Source organism: Lithobates pipiens, unplaced genomic scaffold (genome assembly GCF_037356315.1).
Source record: "Lithobates pipiens isolate NorthernLeopardFrog02 unplaced genomic scaffold, aLitPip1_a1.2 Scaffold_3, whole genome shotgun sequence".
NCBI lineage: Eukaryota > Metazoa > Chordata > Amphibia > Anura > Ranidae > Lithobates > Lithobates pipiens.
Genome location: NW_027507790.1, coordinates 37,907,632 through 37,927,777, shown reverse-complemented (window position 1 = coordinate 37,927,777; position 20,146 = coordinate 37,907,632). Strand labels below are relative to the sequence as shown.

Genomic DNA, 20,146 nt, shown 5'->3' with positions numbered 1-20,146 from the left:
GCAGTGGCAGCGTTTGATGGGGCGCAGTGGCAGCGTTTGATGGGGCGCAGTGGCAGCGTTTGATGGGGCGCAGTGGCAGCGTTTGATGGGGCGCAGTGGCAGCGTTTGATGGGGCGCAGTGGCTGCGTTTGATGGGGCGCAGTGGCAGCGTTTGATGGGGCGCAGTGGCTGCGTTTGATGGGGCGCAGTGGCTGCGTTTGATGGGGCGCAGTGGCTGCGTTTGATGGGGCGCAGTGGCTGCGTTTGATGGGGCGCAGTGGCTGCGTTTGATGGGGCGCAGTGGCTGCGTTTAAAGGGCACAGTGGCTGCGTTTAAAGGGCACAGTGGCTGCGTTTGAAGGGCACAGTGAGGCTGCAATTTATGGGGTTTTTTTTCAGAATCTTTCAGTTTGTTTGCGCCCCCCCAAAATAAATTCTGAGCACCAGCTGCCACTGGTGTCAATACAATGTTAATGACCCCCTCGGTTCAGTTCGCATATTTCACTGCAAACTGACAGTTTGGACATGAATCGGGTCGCATGGGTGTGAACACCCATGCGATCCCATTCTGATGTGGACCAAAAAAAGGTCCTGTGCGAGTTTGGTCAGAATGCGTTGTGATATCAGCCATATACTATCTGTATGGCTGAAATCGCATCGAATGGACATCGCATGTGATTTGCACTTCAGTGTGGTGCGAATCACATGTGTTCTCGCAGGGCATTGAACTGGTGTTCTATTGATTTGTGCCCTCCGTTGAAAAGTGCATGCGCAAAACTGAAGGGCACTCCAGCTGAGTTGCCGATCAGCTGGAGTGCCGTCACCATAGTGCATGCACACATTGTAGGAGGGTTTTTTCAACGGCGATACCATTTCATGGCCACAATTAAAAGTTATGCAAAGAGCGGAGGGACACTTTAGATGTCAGATTGTGCCTCGCTGTAAACCCGCGGCCCAACAGCAAGGCACAATATGACAAATACGGTGTTCTTCCGCTCTTTGCATAGCTTTCAATTGTGGCCTCTGAAATGGTATCACCATCGAAAAAACCCATCTACGATGTGCGCAAGCGTTATGTGACATCACTCCAGCTGATCTGCAACTCAGCTGGAGTGCCCTTCCGTTCTGCGCATGTAAGAGCACGTTTTGACAGTGGGCACATATTGACAGAACACCTGTGTACCATCACATAGTGTCCCCCATCGGATAGTGTCTGCTGCAAATGCACAGTACACACAGATTCCGAAAATAGCCGAAGATGAACGGTGCCTGCGCAGTGAGTCCAGCTTCTAGCCCCACCATCTAAGTGGACATAGAGTTAGACTAAAAATAGCCGAGCGCGGCGAGGCCGTGCCCGAAGCGTGCCGATCTAAGCGAGCCCGCTAAAATGTGCAGCCCTATGTCCACTTGGATGGTGGGGCTTGCACCTTGACTCACGGCGCAGGCGTACTGAGTATGGGGCAGACACTTATAGATGGCCGGACGTTATATGGCAGAACACCGGCACTCATTTTCTGGTCAATCTGCAAATGTAAATCTCTATTTTTCTCCTCTTGTACATGACCTTTGTGGTGATTGATGGAATACTGCCGAGCTAAACAAAGCGCATTCTTTAGGAAGCCTGTCGCATGTAGTGCTTCTGACTACCAATAGATGGCGATAGTGAGCAGGGTTTGCCCGTCCATACCGTGATATGTAATATATGATGACATTGTGTAGCTCGGTGCTGTTCAGTCATATTCAGGACACGTCTCTTCCCCTCTGTATCCTGAGAGAAGAATTGTCTGGAGCCTGTTCCTGGAACCAATAGAAAGGAAAGCGCTGCGGGAAGGTTGTTCCTAGAACCAATAGGAGGCGGAACTGTGTAAAGAGTCATTTGAATAAAATACCCACAATGCAGCAGTAACTCAAGCAATCTGTCTTACATACTTACAGATAGTTTGTTCGATTGGTCTAAGAAATGTGTACACATGTTATTTGTAACATGGAATGTTTATAGGACAAGTAAGATAGAATAGATAAAAAAAAATAAAGCGTTCCGGTGTGACTCGCCCTGAGCTCAGTGCGATGTTCCTGTGGGAGGGTGCTCGCTGTTCCCAATAATCGGTAGCTTTGCGCAGTGGCAGTATCGTAGCCAATGAGGTTTATCCGAGGCGCGATTATTGCTAATTGAAAACTTTTCCCAATACCCCGCCGTGACGGCTTGCAATATAGCCGGCACCGGCAATTTTTGACAGTCTCTACGGAGACTGAATTATCTGGTACAAAAATAGATTTTGAAAAGCATTACCAAAGTTAAGGAGGTCGCATTATTTTAACTTAAAGCTGTTTAACGTTGGTGTTATATAGCATGCAAGTATTGTTATTTTTCTTTTTTGCATAAAGATGATAGTGTAATATGTTACATTTATATATACAAGGAGATGTCATTTTGAATAGCAGACACAAACTGTTGATTAGCAGGCATCATAGTGTATCAATTATACTGTTGCAATGTAGAGTAAAGTCAATGGGGGTGCGGGGGTGTGACCCGCACACGGATGACACCAAGTTCAGCTTGATGCCAGTGTCCTATCATCATATATTGTTCCCCATCGGATAGTGTCCACTGTGTACTTAGGCTGGCAACCCTGATGTGGCCCGGAGCCCTCGGGCAGTGGCCGAATGGTCAGTCCGCCCCTGTGCAGGTGGGGTGGGGGTTAGAGGATATGTGGTAGAAGGGTGCTTTCTTTTGGGTTAGAGAGGACTTTTGGTAGAAGAAGGGGGGCAGATTTGAAGTTCGACATTCCCAGCACAATTCCTCTCCCCTCCCAAAGCACCCCCTATCACATATCCTCTAACCCCCACCCCCTTCAAATCAAAGATCCCATTCCAGCTCCATCCATCCATCCTCCCCATACCAGCTCCATCCATCACCCCGATCCTATCCCAACTCCATCTACCACCCCAATCCAATTCCGGCTGTATCCATTCCCCTGATCCCATGCCGGCTCTATCCATCCCCCTGATCCCATGCTGGCTCTATCCATCCCCCTGATCCCATGCCGGCTCTATCCATCCCCCTGATCCCATGCCGGCTCTATCCATCCCCCTGATCCCATGCCGGCTCTATCCATCCCCCTGATCCCATGCCGGCTCTATCCATCCCCCTGATCCCATGCCGGCTCTATCCATCCCCCTGATCCCATGCCGGCTCTATCCATCCCCCTGATCCCATGCCGGCTCTATCCATCCCCCTGATCCCATGCCGGCTCTATCCATCCCCCTGATCCCATGCCGGCTCTATCCATCCCCCTGATCCCATGCCGGCTCTATCCATCCCCCTGATCCCATGCCGGCTCTATCCATCCCCCTGATCCCATGCCGGCTCTATCCATCCCCCCTGATCCCATGCCGGCTCTATCCATCCCCCCTGATCCCATGCCGGCTCTATCCATCCCCCCTGATCCCATGCCGGCTCTATCCATCCCCCCTGATCCCATGCCGGCTCTATCCATCCCCCCTGATCCCATGCCGGCTCTATCCATCCCCCCTGATCCCATGCCGGCTCTATCCATCCCCCCTGATCCCATGCCGGCTCTATCCATCCCCCCTGATCCCATGCCGGCTCTATCCATCCCCCCTGATCCCATGCCGGCTCTATCCATCCCCCCTGATCCCATGCCGGCTCTATCCATCCCCCCTGATCCCATGCCGGCTCTATCCATCCCCCCTGATCCCATGCCGGCTCTATCCATCCCCCCTGATCCCATGCCGGCTCTATCCATCCCCCCTGATCCCATGCCGGCTCTATCCATCCCCCCTGATCCCATGCCGGCTCTATCCATCCCCCCTGATCCCATGCCGGCTCTATCCATCCCCCCTGATCCCATGCCGGCTCTATCCATCCCCCCTGATCCCATGCCGGCTCTATCCATCCCCCCTGATCCCATGCCGGCTCTATCCATCCCCCCTGATCCCATGCCGGCTCTATCCATCCCCCCTGATCCCATGCCGGCTCTATCCATCCCCCCTGATCCCATGCCGGCTCTATCCATCCCCCCTGATCCCATGCCGGCTCTATCCATCCCCCCTGATCCCATGCCGGCTCTATCCATCCCCCCTGATCCCATGCCGGCTCTATCCATCCCCCCTGATCCCATGCCGGCTCTATCCATCCCCCCTGATCCCATGCCGGCTCTATCCATCCCCCCTGATCCCATGCCGGCTCTATCCATCCCCCCTGATCCCATGCCGGCTCTATCCATCCCCCCTGATCCCATGCCGGCTCTATCCATCCCCCCTGATCCCATGCCGGCTCTATCCATCCCCCCTGATCCCATGCCGGCTCTATCCATCCCCCCTGATCCCATGCCGGCTCTATCCATCCCCCCTGATCCCATGCCGGCTCTATCCATCCCCCCTGATCCCATGCCGGCTCTATCCATCCCCCCTGATCCCATGCCGGCTCTATCCATCCCCCCTGATCCCATGCCGGCTCTATCCATCCCCCCTGATCCCATGCCGGCTCTATCCATCCCCCCTGATCCCATGCCGGCTCTATCCATCCCCCCTGATCCCATGCCGGCTCTATCCATCCCCCCTGATCCCATGCCGGCTCTATCCATCCCCCCTGATCCCATGCCGGCTCTATCCATCCCCCCTGATCCCATGCCGGCTCTATCCATCCCCCCTGATCCCATGCCGGCTCTATCCATCCCCCCTGATCCCATGCCGGCTCTATCCATCCCCCCTGATCCCATGCCGGCTCTATCCATCCCCCCTGATCCCATGCCGGCTCTATCCATCCCCCCTGATCCCATGCCGGCTCTATCCATCCCCCCTGATCCCATGCCGGCTCTATCCATCCCCCCTGATCCCATGCCGGCTCTATCCATCCCCCCTGATCCCATGCCGGCTCTATCCATCCCCCCTGATCCCATGCCGGCTCTATCCATCCCCCCTGATCCCATGCCGGCTCTATCCATCCCCCCTGATCCCATGCCGGCTCTATCCATCCCCCCTGATCCCATGCCGGCTCTATCCATCCCCCCTGATCCCATGCCGGCTCTATCCATCCCCCCTGATCCCATGCCGGCTCTATCCATCCCCCCTGATCCCATGCCGGCTCTATCCATCCCCCCTGATCCCATGCCGGCTCTATCCATCCCCCCTGATCCCATGCCGGCTCTATCCATCCCCCCTGATCCCATGCCGGCTCTATCCATCCCCCCTGATCCCATGCCGGCTCTATCCATCCCCCCTGATCCCATGCCGGCTCTATCCATCCCCCCTGATCCCATGCCGGCTCTATCCATCCCCCCTGATCCCATGCCGGCTCTATCCATCCCCCCTGATCCCATGCCGGCTCTATCCATCCCCCCTGATCCCATGCCGGCTCTATCCATCCCCCCTGATCCCATGCCGGCTCTATCCATCCCCCCTGATCCCATGCCGGCTCTATCCATCCCCCCTGATCCCATGCCGGCTCTATCCATCCCCCCTGATCCCATGCCGGCTCTATCCATCCCCCCTGATCCCATGCCGGCTCTATCCATCCCCCCTGATCCCATGCCGGCTCTATCCATCCCCCCTGATCCCATGCCGGCTCTATCCATCCCCCCTGATCCCATGCCGGCTCTATCCATCCCCCCTGATCCCATGCCGGCTCTATCCATCCCCCCTGATCCCATGCCGGCTCTATCCATCCCCCCTGATCCCATGCCGGCTCTATCCATCCCCCCTGATCCCATGCCGGCTCTATCCATCCCCCCTGATCCCATGCCGGCTCTATCCATCCCCCCTGATCCCATGCCGGCTCTATCCATCCCCCCTGATCCCATGCCGGCTCTATCCATCCCCCCTGATCCCATGCCGGCTCTATCCATCCCCCCTGATCCCATGCCGGCTCTATCCATCCCCCCTGATCCCATGCCGGCTCTATCCATCCCCCCTGATCCCATGCCGGCTCTATCCATCCCCCCTGATCCCATGCCGGCTCTATCCATCCCCCCTGATCCCATGCCGGCTCTATCCATCCCCCCTGATCCCATGCCGGCTCTATCCATCCCCCCTGATCCCATGCCGGCTCTATCCATCCCCCCTGATCCCATGCCGGCTCTATCCATCCCCCCTGATCCCATGCCGGCTCTATCCATCCCCCCTGATCCCATGCCGGCTCTATCCATCCCCCCTGATCCCATGCCGGCTCTATCCATCCCCCCTGATCCCATGCCGGCTCTATCCATCCCCCCTGATCCCATGCCGGCTCTATCCATCCCCCCTGATCCCATGCCGGCTCTATCCATCCCCCCTGATCCCATGCCGGCTCTATCCATCCCCCCTGATCCCATGCCGGCTCTATCCATCCCCCCTGATCCCATGCCGGCTCTATCCATCCCCCCTGATCCCATGCCGGCTCTATCCATCCCCCCTGATCCCATGCCGGCTCTATCCATCCCCCCTGATCCCATGCCGGCTCTATCCATCCCCCCTGATCCCATGCCGGCTCTATCCATCCCCCCTGATCCCATGCCGGCTCTATCCATCCCCCCTGATCCCATGCCGGCTCTATCCATCCCCCCTGATCCCATGCCGGCTCTATCCATCCCCCCTGATCCCATGCCGGCTCTATCCATCCCCCCTGATCCCATGCCGGCTCTATCCATCCCCCCTGATCCCATGCCGGCTCTATCCATCCCCCCTGATCCCATGCCGGCTCTATCCATCCCCCCTGATCCCATGCCGGCTCTATCCATCCCCCCTGATCCCATGCCGGCTCTATCCATCCCCCCTGATCCCATGCCGGCTCTATCCATCCCCCCTGATCCCATGCCGGCTCTATCCATCCCCCCTGATCCCATGCCGGCTCTATCCATCCCCCCTGATCCCATGCCGGCTCTATCCATCCCCCCTGATCCCATGCCGGCTCTATCCATCCCCCCTGATCCCATGCCGGCTCTATCCATCCCCCCTGATCCCATGCCGGCTCTATCCATCCCCCCTGATCCCATGCCGGCTCTATCCATCCCCCCTGATCCCATGCCGGCTCTATCCATCCCCCCTGATCCCATGCCGGCTCTATCCATCCCCCCTGATCCCATGCCGGCTCTATCCATCCCCCCTGATCCCATGCCGGCTCTATCCATCCCCCCTGATCCCATGCCGGCTCTATCCATCCCCCCTGATCCCATGCCGGCTCTATCCATCCCCCCTGATCCCATGCCGGCTCTATCCATCCCCCCTGATCCCATGCCGGCTCTATCCATCCCCCCTGATCCCATGCCGGCTCTATCCATCCCCCCTGATCCCATGCCGGCTCTATCCATCCCCCCTGATCCCATGCCGGCTCTATCCATCCCCCCTGATCCCATGCCGGCTCTATCCATTCCCCTGACCCCATGCCGGCTCTATCCATCCATTGCCCGCCGACCCCATGCCGGCTCTATCCATTCCCCTGACCCCATGCCGGCTCTATCCATCCATTGCCCGCCGACCCCATGCCGGCTCTATCCATCCATTGCCCGCCGACCCCATGCCGGCTCTATCCATCCCCCCGTCCCGTTCCAGCTCCATCCATTGTGGCAGGTTAAGGGGGAGAGCACCGAAGCACTAGCCAGTTCAGTGCTGGGGGGGTTGGGGTGACACAATATTTTACCGCAGCAGGTGACACCAACCCTAGCGATGCCACTGAGTAAAGTTTCGCTATAAGCAGGGGCGGACTGACCATTGGGCCACTCGGGCACTGCCCGAGTGCCCCGTGCCACTAGGGGGCCCCATCAGGGTTGCCAGCCTCAGTAAAACCAGGGACAGTATGTAAAAATCTGTGTTTTTTTTTTTTTTTACATCTCTCTCTGAAATGTCCCTTACCGACATCCTTTTGGTCTAAAAATCCTTAGATTATAGCTACCCCACCTCTCCAGTACCTACCTGTCTGATTGCCTGGGGGCCCCATAATCTCCTATTGCCCGGGGGCCCCATGAGTTGTCAGTCCGCCCCTGGCTATAAGGGCAAGTTCAGAGAGTGCTGATAAATGGATACTCAGAATGGTCAGAGGTGGGTAGTGGGGTCCCCCAGGGTTCTGTGCTGGGACTAATCCTATTTAATGTATTCATAAATGACTTGGAGGATGTGGTAAACAGTTTAATCTCTGTATTTGAGGATGATAATAAGCTAAGCAGGGCAATAACTTCTCAACAGGATGTGGAAACCTTGCAAAAAGATATGAACAAATTCATGGGGTGGGCAACTACATGGCAAATGAAAAATGTAAAATAATGCATTTGGGTGGCAAAAATATGAATGCAATCTATACACTGGGAGGAGAACCTCTGGGGGAATGTAGGATGGAAAAGAACCTGGGGGTCCTAGTAGATGATAGGCTCAGCAATGGCATGCAGTGCCAAGCTTCTGCTAACAAAGCAAAAAGAATATTGGCATGCATTAAAAAGGGGATCAACTCCAGAAATAAAACAATAATTCTCCCGCTCTACAAGACTCTGGTCCGGCCGCACCTGAGGTATGCTGTCCAGTTCTGGAAGGATGTACTGGAAATGGAGCGAGTACAGAGAAGGGCAACAAAGCTAATAAAGAGTCTGGAGGATACTAGTTATGAAGAAAGGTTGTGAGCACTGAACTTATTCTCTCTGGAGAAGAGACGCTTGATAGGGAATATGATTTCAGTATACAAATACCATACTGGTGACCCCCACAATAGAGGTAAAACTTTTCAGTGGAAGGGAATTTAATAAGACACGTGGCTTTAATTAAAATGAGAAGAAAAGAGGTTTAACCTTAAACTACTTAGAGGGTTCTTTACTGTAAGTGCGGCAAGGATGTGAAATTCCCTTCCACAGGCGGTGGTCTCAGCGGGGAGGTGGCATCAATAGTTTCCAAAAACTATTAGATAAGCACCTGAATGACCATAACATACAGGGATATACAATGTAATACTGGCATATAATCACACACATAGGTTGAACTTGATGGGCTTGTCTTTTTTTTTTTTTTTTTTAACCTCACTTACTAGGTTACTATGCTGATGGAGCCTTTTCAAATTCTATTCATTCTCTGGCCCCTCCATTTACATCTACACATTTGCGCAGCTAGCAAATGTGCATCTTTTCATGCGTATGAAGCTTAATGCCCCAAAAGGGAATTTTTTGCGATTCGGCAACTGTGTTAATTTAAATGACAACTGTGCGGTCGTGCGACACTGTACACAAATAAAATTGATGTCCTTTTTTTCCCCCAGAAATATAGATTTCTTTTGGTGGTATTTGATCACTTCGGTGGTTTTTATTTTTTGTGCTATAAACCTAAAAAGTATGATTTTATTTTTTTTTGCAGAAAGTAAAACATTGTGTTTGGTTTTTTTTTGTTTTGTTTTTCCAAAATTGTCGTACTATAGCACAAAAAATAAAAATCGCAAAAGTGATCAAATGTAAAAAAATGTAAATGTAAAAAATCAAATTTATTCATCAATTTAGGCCAATATGTATTCTGCTACATATTTCTGGCAAAAAAATGTCAATAAGCGTATATTGATTTTTATTTTTATTTTTTAAAAGCCCATGGCGTGCAAAACACACCCAAAAAACTTCCACCCGGTGCATAAAAAAAGTGCACACACATAAAGAGTGACACACTAAAAAGTGCAGACGGGTGCCTGATGTCCTCCAAAAGGACCATACCCTGATCCCCCGGGGCGTTAGGCTCCAGACAGGGACTGAGGTACCAGACTCAACAAGTGGTCCCCGGACGAAACCGGAAGACCTCCTTTCCCCGGGAGGACTGCCGAAACAGAACCTCCTAGGTACTTGGTACTATGGGGTCTTCCCTGAAGGTAGCCCCCCCCCCAATGGAGATTGGACCAAGCCAGAAGGCCTATGTCCGCTCTCCCTCAAGACGTTCAGGATTGGTCCGAGGACTGACACCCTACTAATCAAAACGTGAAGTGACAAACGTGACACACAACACAAATAAAATAAATAAAAAGTGAGGAAAGGGATAGTGAAGAGGAGAGTGAAAAGTGGCCATTGTGCAATACAATGACCGGCCCTCCGGCCAGGAATCAAAAATTCCTCTGGTCCTAGCCAAAAGGCCGGGCCCTAGAGGCAGGTGTAAAAAAGCGTGTATCTGGTGACGTGACCTAGGTGCCGAACAGCGTATATTGATTGGTTTGCTCAAACGTTATAGTGTCCTACAAACTAGAGTATTTTTTTTCCACTTTTTTTTATTTTTTTTAGTAGTAATGGCAGCGATCAGTGACTTATAGCGGGACTGCGATATTGCAGTGGACAAATCGGACACTGACACTTTTGACCTCCTTCATGATATTTTATATTATAGAAATGAAAAAATAAAAAAACATTACTTTCTGTTATAAAACATAGCCAACAAAAACAAATTTCTTCATAAATTTAAGCCACAATGTAAGCTGCTACATGACTTTGGCAAAAAGAAAAAAAAATCCCTATGCTATTAAAGAGGAAGTAATCTCTCGCTCTTTCGCGCGCTCTCGCTCTTTCGCGCGCTCTCGCTCTTTCGCGCGCTCTCGCTCTTTCGCGCGCTCTCGCTCTTTCGCGCTCTCGCTCTTTTGCGCTCTTTCGCGCTCTCTCGCTCTTTCGCGCTCTCTCGCTCTTTCGCGCTCTCTCGCTCTTTCGCGCTCTCTCGATCTCTCTCTCGCTCTTTCGCTCTCTCTCGCTCTTTCGCTCTCTCTCTCGCTCTTTCGCTCTCTCTCTCGCTCTTTCGCTCTCGCTCGCTCGCTCGCTCTCTCGCTCTCACTCTCTCTCTCTCTCTCCCCCCCCCCTCCCCCCTATAAGTAGTTTAAATATCTCCTAAATGTGCACCATTTAGGAGATATTTACTGTACTTGCATCCATGAAGTATACTTTTTAACACAAGAACATGGTACAACAAATACATCAGGAATATGAAATGTCCGGGTAACATACTTTTTTTAAAGTGTATTGTAAAAATGTAGTTTTTCACTATTCTGCCCCCTATTGGACAAATTACCTGCATTACTTTGTCCCATGTTGCCAGGTGTTTCGGAAGTGTAGCTATGAGGTCAGACTGGGCATCTCCTTCCTCCCATGACCGATCCAAACAACACAGGAAGGAGACCACCACTTCATAATGACCCCTTGTCTTAGGCATCAAGCACTTTCCACAGACAAGCTGCAGCAAAGGGATTTGGGAGGGTGGGAAGCTTGACATTCCTCCATGCCTTCTTGCTGCCACTTGTTTCAGGAATGTCCTCGAAGCCCAAGATAAGGGGTCATTATGAAATGGCTGTCTCCTTCCTAGCCATATTGTTGGACCAGTTGTTGGGGGGCGCACTCTGACCTCATAGCTACACTTAGGAAGCCTATGACGTCATATGACATCCAGTGGTATGGTCTGCTACCACTGGGTCTGACAGAGTGGTCAGTAACGAACCCCTGTGATTGGCTCAGGTACCATGTGATCACTGTGACCAATAACAGTGATCACATGTTTACAAGTAAATCATTTAAAAATAAGATGACTACAGCACCCACAAAAAAATACCTCCATCATAAATAATTATAAATATAATGGGTGTGAAAATTAACCACTTAAGGACCGCCGCATGTAAATCTACGTCGGCACAATGGCACCGACAGGCACAAGCACGTACCGGTATGTGCTTGCCTTCCAGCGGGTGGGGGTCCGATATGAGCCCCTCCCGCTGGCTGCGACGGTCCGTTTCGCTTCAGGAGAGATCCGGGATGGCCGTTGGTTTCTGGCCATCCCCTCTCGATCGCTCCTGGCGAATGAGAAGCTTCCCCTGCCTGTGTAGTGTAAACACAGGCAGGGAGGAAGTGCTGTCTCTCTCCTTGGGGCGGTCTTTTTGACCGGACTGCGAGGAGAACACATAGTAAGTGTGCACCAACACTACACTGACATGTAGGTACACATAGGCACACAAATCGCCCCCTGATTACCCCCCCCCCCCCCAGTCACAGTGTCACTGATTGCAGTGATCATTTATTTACTGATCACTGCATTTAGTGTCAGTTGTGACAGTAAAAAGTGTCAGGGCAGTTAGTGTTAGGTCCAGGGTAGCCCCCTACCCCCCAATAAAGGTTTAACCCCCTGATTGCCCCTAGTTAACCCTTTCACCAGCGATCACCGTATAAGTGTCACTGGTGATGCTGGATAGCCAGTTAGTTATTTAGGTTCCCCGTCAGGTTTTTATATAGCGTCTGTGACCCCCATATACTACCTAATAAAGGTTTTAACCCCCTGATTGCCCCCAGGTAACCCTTTCACCCCCTTTTGCCAGTGTCACTAAGCGATTGTTTTTCTGATCGCTGCATTAGTGTCACTGGTGCCGCTAGGTAGCTAGTTATTTTTTATGTTCACCGCCAGGTTTTTATAGCGTTAGGTACCCCCATATACTACCTAATAAAGATTTTAACCCCCTGATTGCCCCTAGAGTTAACCCTTTCACCAACGATCACCGTATAAGTGTCACTGGTGATGCTGGTTAGCCAGTTAGTTATTTAGGTTCCCCGTCAGGTTTTTATATAGCGTCAGGAACCCCCATATACTACCTAATAAAGATTTTAACCCCCTGATTGCCCCTAGTTAACCCTTTCACCAGTGATCACCGTATAAGTGTTACGGGTGACTCTGGTTAGTTAGTTTGCTTTTTATAGCATCAGGGCACCCACCATTTATTACCCAATAAAGGTTTAACCCCCTGATCACCCGGCGGGTGATATCAATTAGGTTTTAGGGTCGGGGTCTGCGTCGCCCCAGGCAGCGCTAGGTTAGTGCCAGTACCGCTAACACCTACGCGCAAAGCATACACCTCCCGTAGTGGTATAGTATCTGAACAGATCAATATCTGATCTGATCAGTTCTATACTAGCGTCCCCAGCAGTTTAGGGTTCCAAAAAAAACGCATTGCTAGCGGGATCAGCCCAGATACCTGCATTTTGTCCCTCCGCCCAGCCCACCCAAGTGCAGTATCGATCGATCACTGTCACTTACAAAACACTAAACGCATAACTGCAGCGTTGGCGATCGCAGGGATCAGGCCTGACTCTGCGAACAGTTTTTTTGGTAGCGTTTTATATTTAAATCCTGAAGGCAGTGCTTGGTTTTTGGGGTCCCGTACGTGGCTAGGCTCCCAAAAAGTCCCCCACATGTGGTATTCCCGTACTCAGGAGAAGCAGCAGAATTAATTTTGGGGTGTAATTTCATTTATGCCTATAGCATGTATGTGTGAGCAATATATAATTTAGTGACAACTTTGTGCAAAAAAAAAAAAAAAGTTTGTAATATTCCCGCAACTTGTGGCGAAATAATAAAATATTCCATGGACTCAACATGCCTCTCAGTAAATAGCTTGGGGTGTCTACTTTCCAAAATGGGGTCATGGGGGGGGGGGGGGGGGGGGGGTTGTGCTGCCCTGCCATTTTAGCACCTCAAGAAATGAGATAGGCAGTCATAAATTAAAAGCTGTGTAAATTCCAGAAAATGTACTCTAGTTTGTAGACGCTATAACTTTTGCGCAAACCAATAAATATACGCTTATTGACATTTTTTTTACTAAAGACATGTGGTTGAATACGTTTTGGCCTAAATGTATGACTAAAATTTAGTTTATTCGATTTTTCTTATAACAAAAAGTAGAAAATATTTTTTTTTTCCAAAATTTTCAGTCTTTTTCCTTTTTTATATCGTAAAAAATAAAAATCGCAGAGGCAATCAAATACCATCAAAAGAAAGCTCTATTTGTGGGAAGAAAAGGACGCAAATTTCGTTTTTTTTTTTTCGTTTGGTACAACATTGCATGACCACGCAATTACCAGTTAAAGCAGTGCAGTGTGAAATTGTAAAAAGACCTCTGGTCCTTAGGCTGACAATTGGTCCGGGGCTTAAGTGGGTAATCAAATGGTAAAGTAACAATATACAAAAAGTCCCATGTATAAAGTGCTTTTGTGCTCCAATCAGTATAAGTGCAGTAGTAGCGCTGCCACGTTGAGTCGACGTAATCGATTACGTCGACTACAAAAATACGTCCAACGTGCGTGCAGGGCGTCGATGCGTCACAGTGGCAGTGCTTAGTATCTACCGCTGCCCTCCGTGCCGCCGTCCCTAGGGGTGCAACGGATCGTCACCAATCCGTGATCCGAACGGGTCGCCCCGCTCGGATTGGCACATGCCGTGATCCGCGGAGAGCTCTGCGGTCTCGGCCTTAGGAGAGGCTGCGGCTTCGGTCTAGCTCCGAAGCGGCGGCCATCTTTCTACACCCAGGCGTTTACAATGTGATCGCTCCGGAGCGATCACTTGTAAACAAACCGGCGTCATGACACGACGCTGGTTTCTCTCTCCCCTCTCTGTACTGATCTGTGCAGTGGAGGTGAGAGGTCGGATGGAAGCAGCCATCCCTCCATACCCAGACCAATACTCTGCCAGACCAATACTCTGCCAGACAATGCAATGCAATAAAATACTCTGCCAGCCAATGCCATACAATACTCTGCCAGCCAATACTCTGCCAGCCAATACTCTCAAGGTTATCCAAAGGATTAATTAGCTAATCAAAAAAAAAAACCCCACTAAATTCATTAAAAAATAAAAAAATAATCGGATAGTCGTTGACTAATCGAAAAAAGAATCAATAGATTCGTCGACAGACAAATTAATCGTTAGTTGCAGCTCTATGCAGTAGTGCTCAAGGTGTGATACAAACCCATCGTGTATCCCACAGAGCAGCCTGGATCCTCCTCTTTTTGGGTCCCTCTTCTGCTCTCCTAGCCCCTCCCTCCTTTGAGTGCCCCCTCAGCCAGCAGCTTGCTACAGGGGGCACCAAGGCCAAGTGAGCTCCATGTCTGGGTTTTTGGCCCCTGTATGTATCTACGCAGTAAAATAGTCTCACACATAAGGTATCCCTATACTCAGGAGGCATAGCAGTATCTGTTTTGAGGTGTAATTTGAAGTATGCCTTTGCTGTGTATGAGACATAACATAAAATTACACCTTTGGGAAGAAAAATTGTAACAATTATATTTTGGGCAAATAATCTTTCCTCATAAATTTGTTCTGCTACATTTCTTTGGTAAAAAAAGAAATAAGAAAAAAGCGCAAAAAACAAACAAAAGCAAATAAGTGTATATTCTTTAGACTGTTTTGAGAAAGTTTTGAGAAAGTAATAGCTTGAATGAACTATGATAGATGGATGTGTGTGTGTGTGTGTATATGTATATGTGTATATATGTATGTGTATGTGTGTATATGTATGTATGTATGTATATGTGTATATATATATATACATACAGTGCCTTGCGAAGGTATTCGGCCCCCTTGAACTTTTCAGGCTTCAAACATAAAGATATAAAATTTTTATTTTTTGTAAAGAATCACCAACAAGTGGGACACAATTGTGAAGTGGAACGAAATCTATTGGATATTTTAAACTTTTTTAGCAAATAAAAAACTGAAAAGTGGTGCGTGCAAAATTATTCGGCCCCTTTACTTTCAGTGCAGCAAACTCACTCCAGAAGTTCAGCGAGGATCTCTGAATGATCCAATGTTGTCCTAAATGACTGATGGTGATAAATAGAATCCATCTGTGTGTAATCAAGTCTCTGTATAAATGCACCTGCTCTGTGATAGTCTCAGGGTTCTGTTGAAAGCGCAGAGAGCATCATGAAGACCAAGGAACACACCAGGCAGGTCCGTAATACTGTTGTGGAGACGTTTAAAGCCGGATTTGGATACAAAAAGATTTCCCAAGCTTTAAACATCCCAAGGAGCACTGTGCAAGCGATCATTTTGAAATGGAAGGAGTATCAGACCACTGCAAATCTACCAAGACCTGACCGTCCCTCTAAACTTTCAGCTCAGACAAGGAGAAGACTGATCAGAGATGCAGCCAAGAGGCCCATGATCACTCTGGATGAACTGCAGAGAACTACAGCTGAGGTGGGAGAGTCTGTCCATAGGACAACAATCAGTCGTACACTGCACAAATCTGGCCTTTATGGAAGAGTGGCAAGAAGAAAGCCATTTCTCAAAGATATCCATAAAAAGTCTCGTCTAAAGTTTGCCACAAGCCACCTGGGAGACACACCAAACATGTGGAAGAAGGTGCTCTGGTCAGATGAAACCAAAATCAAACTTTTTGCCCACAATGCAAAACGATATGTTTGGCGTAAAAGCAACACAGCTCATCACCCTCAACACACCATCCCCACTGTCAAACATGGTGGTGGCAGCATCATGGTTTGGGCCTGCTTTTCTTCAGCAGGGACAAGGAAGATGGTTAAAATTGAGGGGAAGATGGATGCAGCCAAATACAGGACCATTCTGGATGAAAACCTGTTGGAGTCTGCAAAAGACCAGAAACTGGGATGGAGATTTATCTTCCAACAAAACAATGATCCCAAACATACAGCAAAATCTACAAAGGAATGGTTCACAAATAAACGTATCCAGGTGTTAGAATGGCCAAGTCAAAGTCCAGACCTGAATCCAATCGAGAATCTGTGAAAAGAGCTGAAAACTGATGTTCACAAACGCTCTCCATCCAACCTCACTGAGCTCGAGCTGTTTTGCAAGGAAGAATGGGCAAGAATTTCAGTCTCTCGATGTGCAAAACTGATAGAGACATACCCCAAGCGACTCGCAGCTGTAATCGCAGCAAAAGGTGGCCCTATAAAGTATTAACGCAAGGGGGCCGAATAATTTTGCACACCCCACTTTTCATTTTTTTTTTTTATTAGTTAAAAAAGTTTCAAAAATCCAATAGATTTCGTTCCACTTCACAATTGTGTCCCACTTGTTGGTGATTCTTCACAAAAAATAAAAATTTGATATCTTTCATGTTTGAAGCCTGAAATGTGGCAAAAGGTTGAAAAGTTCAAGGGGGCCGAATACTTTCGCAAGGCACTGTATATCTATCTCTATCTCTATTAGGGCTGCGGAAATTAACGATTAATTCCTTGATTAATCGTACATTTATTTGATCGGTAGGCTGCCTGCCCTGGGGCGGCTTTGGGCCAAGCTGAGGCTTCAGTGCAGGGCAGTGTTTGTCTATCACACGAGCTGATCTAGGAGGAGGGCGAGACTTTTCTCACAGCGCGGCCAAAGTTTTCACACTCAGCTTGGAGACACACAGCGGGAGATGTCCGCAGACTGTGTAATCCAGGCACAGGCACTGACTATGGTGAGACTGCATTATGGGCACGGCGAGGCTGCGATTATGGGCAGGGCAAGGCTGCGATTATGTGCGCAGTTAGTCTGAGATTATGGGTGTGGTGAGACTGCATTATGGGCACGGTAAGGCTGAGATTATGGGCACGGTGAGGCTGAGTTTGACGTGTGACGTCCTAGCCATGCCCCACTATGTCCAGGTTCGGCCGTTGCCATAACAACGGTGCTAAATCAGCTAAAAGTAGTTGGATCTTTATGTGCGTCATAATTAATTGAAATTAGTTGATTGATTAATCAATTTTTAAAAATCAATTAAATACGAAAAGAGGCTTAAAATCCAAGGATCACCTGCAGGCTTTCAAGAGGCATACACAATACATGTGATTTTCTGTCTATCTATCACAGTTATTGAGGCCCTAAAGTACCAGACAAGAAAAATACCCACAAAATGACCAATGTATTTAATCAGAGGCAGTTTGTGAATCACTGGCACTGGTTTGGTAGGGATCAGGAACATTGTTGCTGGCCTACACTGGTCTAGTAACACTGCAACCGGTGTGGCAGTAATCGGGAACACTGTTGCTGGCTGCACTGATCTGGTGGCACTCAGGAACACTGTTGCATGCTGCACTAGTTTGAGTCACTGGCGTGGTGAGGATCAGGAACGCTGTTGCTGACCTACACTGGTCTATGGACACTGGAATTTAGTGCGGCAATCATCTGCAACAATGTTGACTTACACTGGCCTTGTGACACTGGGACTAATGTTATGGTTATCAGAAACACTGTTGCTGGCTGCACTGTTCTGGTGACCCCCAAAACTGGTATGACGGTGATCAGGAACGCTGTTACTAATTTGCACTGGTCTGGTGACTTTGGGACTGGTGTGGTGGCAATCAGGAACCCTGTTGCTAGTATAGCATTACCCCTGCAGGGCCACTAAAATTAACAATTTTTTCCTAAACAGTAAAGAGGCCACCAGTCACCCAAGTGGTAGTCCATCCACTGATCCAATAAAGAGTTTAGGGGATTGTCTTTTTGTCATTTATTGCTTGTAGAATTTGTAACAGGAGACAGGTTAGAACATGGAATACTTCACAACGCTCGATAACGTTGATCAGAGAACACTCTCCTTGTGAATATGGAAGAGTCTAAGGCCTCACAGCTGAAGACCATGAGACAAGTCTTTTTGGCATCTGGTTACCCTGCACAGCAATAGGTAACAGTACAATTTTTGGGTGCTGCACAATCAAAGGGGGTCAGTTAGGGTCTTTACTCCCAAGTCTCTGGGACAGCTGCTTCCTTCCAACTTCCTCCAGACCCAATTCCCTGGTAGAGAAATCCTGCATCCAGCTTTATATTAGTCCCAAATCTCCAGCCCTGCCACAGCCGGGATCCAGCAGAACAGTAACTTAGAAGCCCACTGATTCTCTCGGAATCTTCCCTGATGGGGAAAAGAACAGTCTCCTGACTATTTACCAACTCCAAAACCACCTCCTGGGCACACCTCCCCAGAGATTGGCTAAGGGCATGATACATATTCATGACTGGTTGTTTGTTTGAGTTTTTCACCCTAAGCTCTTGTAGCTTATTCCAGAGGCAGGCAGAAACAATCAAACGCCCAGCCTGTGAAATCCTAGACAGACCAGAGCAAGTGATTCCTGCTCCATTGACTTTCTTGCAAAACATTGACTACAGAAGGAGCCAAAAACTAGATTTATCTAGCATCCTATACTAGGAGGGGGCTACATCAACTTGAACTGGTCTGGGGACTTTGGGACTGGTGTGCAAGTAATCAGAAACACTGTCACTGACTTACATTGATCTGTTAACACTGGGGTTGGTGTTGAGGCAATCCGTGTACTGTCTGCTCTGTTGACACTGTACTAAGTAAGAAAAAAAATTCTCTGATAACTAGTGTAAGAGGAAACAAATTGCTGCCTTCAACACACAGCCTTTGTTTACACATTGATCACAGTTATCGCATGTTACCAGGCCAATTTCATTACTGACACAGGTGCTAGAGGGCATGCACGAGCAGCGGGAGAATGTTTTAAAATGCTCTCCAGCCCTCAAGAGTGAGCCTTCTCCCTCTTTAACCACTTAACAACTGGCCCATAGCCGAATGACGGCTACAGGGCGGTTGTTTAACTCTGGGAGGCCATCATATGACGTCCTCCCAGAATTCCGCTCTCTCGCGCGCCCCTTGGGGCGCGCACTCGAGAGCATCCGTGACCACATCGGACTACGGCAAACGGTCAAATGACGGAGTGATCACTTGTAAACAAACCGGCGTCATGTTATGACGCCGGTTCCTCCCTCCCCCTCTCTGTACCGATCAGTACAGCGGAGGGGGAAGAGATCGGTGTTAGCAGCGATGTGGGCTGCATCTGCAGTGCCCACATCGCTGCTCACCGAAAATGAACCCCTCAATTCCCTACAATACCCTACAATACCCTGAAATACTCTGCAATACCCTGAAATACTCTGCAATACCCTGAAATACTCTGCATTACTCTTCAATACCCTGCAACACTCTGCAATACTCTGCAACACCCGCCAATACCCTGCAACACTCTGCAATGCTCTGCAACACCAGCCAATACCCTGCAACACTCTGCAATGCTCTGCAAAACCCGCCAATACCCTGCAACACTCTGCAATGCTCTGCAACACCCGGCAATACCCTGCAACACTCTGCAATGCTCTGCAACACCCGCCAATACCCTGCAACACTCTGCAATGCTCTGCAACACCCGCCAATACCCTGCAACACTCTGCAATGCTCTGCAACACCCGCCAATATCCTGCAATGCTCTGCAACGCCATACTTTGAGATACCCAGCCATAGTCGTGATACCCTGCAATACCCAGCCATAGACATCCCCCCCCCCCCTCCCGCCGCCCTCCGGTGCTTCTACCGACTCGCCAATACGATCAAAGCCAGAATCCTTTTTTTTTTTTTTTTTTTTTTTTTCAGGCTTTCCAGCTTAGAG

The 20,146-nt window shown here is 49.6% G+C and overlaps 1 non-coding gene across 1 annotated transcript; it reads left to right on the top strand.

The window, feature by feature from the left end:
• Positions 1-2,086: 2,086 nt before the first annotated feature.
• LOC143941789 (U4 spliceosomal RNA) lies at positions 2,087-2,227 on the top strand. The gene has a single exon (XR_013264416.1). It is a non-coding gene; the product is annotated as a U4 spliceosomal RNA (small nuclear RNA).
• The last annotated feature ends 17,919 nt before the right edge of the window (positions 2,228-20,146 follow it).